Genomic DNA, 1,266 nt, shown 5'->3' on the forward strand with positions numbered 1-1,266 from the left:
AAAGAAAATGAAGAAAAAGAAAGTAATAAAAAGGGGACAAAATGCCCCAAAGCAAGGTCCAATAAAACTCAATACATATGTTGTGAAATGAAAAGGGATACATGAGTATGTGAAAAAGTGAAAAATGGGTAGTTAGGTTAGGATTTAATTGTATAGGATGTCATAGGTTAGGTGGGAAGTTTAAGCTTATCAAAAATTCAAACTTCAAACTCACTTGACCAAATATGCATCCTACCTTAACCCTAGCCCCATTACAACCTAAAGAAAAGACCTCATGATACTTGTATGCATGCATGAAATATATGTCGATTGTTAGAAGAAAAACAAATCTTAGAAAGCATGATTAGGAGAGAATTGAGTGAATCAACCCTAAACACTTGAGCGACTAGAGCGTATGCACATCCGGTGAAGGGTTCGATTGCTCAACTCTATGTTTTTTCCTGTGATTATTTCTTATTTTGCAAGTTTGTAAATTCTTTTCTAAGACTCAATTCAATTGTGGATTTGAATTGGTTGTGGTTGCTTTAGCCCTTATGCTCATATATGTATTCTTGAAAATTCGTGCTTATATATATGCTTCTTGGGAATTGATTTATTTTGACCAAGCAATTGCATTCATGTAGATAGTTGCATATAGGTAGATTGCATTTAGTTAGTTTCCATTGAATAAATGTTGATCCCTTTGCTTTCTCTTGGTTTAAGCATGAGGACATGCTTGGTTTAAGTGTGGGGAGGTTGACAAACCCCAATTTGTACGGTTTATCTTGTATTGATTTTAGGGGATTTTATGACTTTTTACCCACATTTATTTAATGAAATAGCATAGTTTTGTGATTGTCTCCTAATTTGTGCTTAGATGTGAAAACATGCTTTTAGACCTTTAATTTGATGGTTTTTATTCATCTTTGATTCCACTAGATGCCTTGATATGTTTGTTAGTGATTTCAGATTGAAAAGGCTAGGAATGGATCAAAGGAGTGAAGAGGAAAGCATGCAAAGTGGAGAAATCATGAAAAGTCAAAGAAGTTGAACTCGCCCATGGACGCGCGCGCGCACTTGGCGCTCGCGCGCACCTGCGAATCACCCCATGGACGCGTACGCGTGCTGTGCGCGTACGCGTCGGTGCTGTTTTATGATTTTTTTAATGAAAACGTGGCCAACGAATTCTGAGGGTTGTGGGGCCCAATTGCAACCAACTTTGGCGCCAAAGATGCTATTTAAAGCCAAGGATTGAAGAGCAAAGGGGATTCCAATCATTACACACTC

Source organism: Arachis duranensis, chromosome 4 (genome assembly GCF_000817695.3).
Source record: "Arachis duranensis cultivar V14167 chromosome 4, aradu.V14167.gnm2.J7QH, whole genome shotgun sequence".
In the NCBI taxonomy this organism is placed as follows: domain Eukaryota; kingdom Viridiplantae; phylum Streptophyta; class Magnoliopsida; order Fabales; family Fabaceae; genus Arachis; species Arachis duranensis.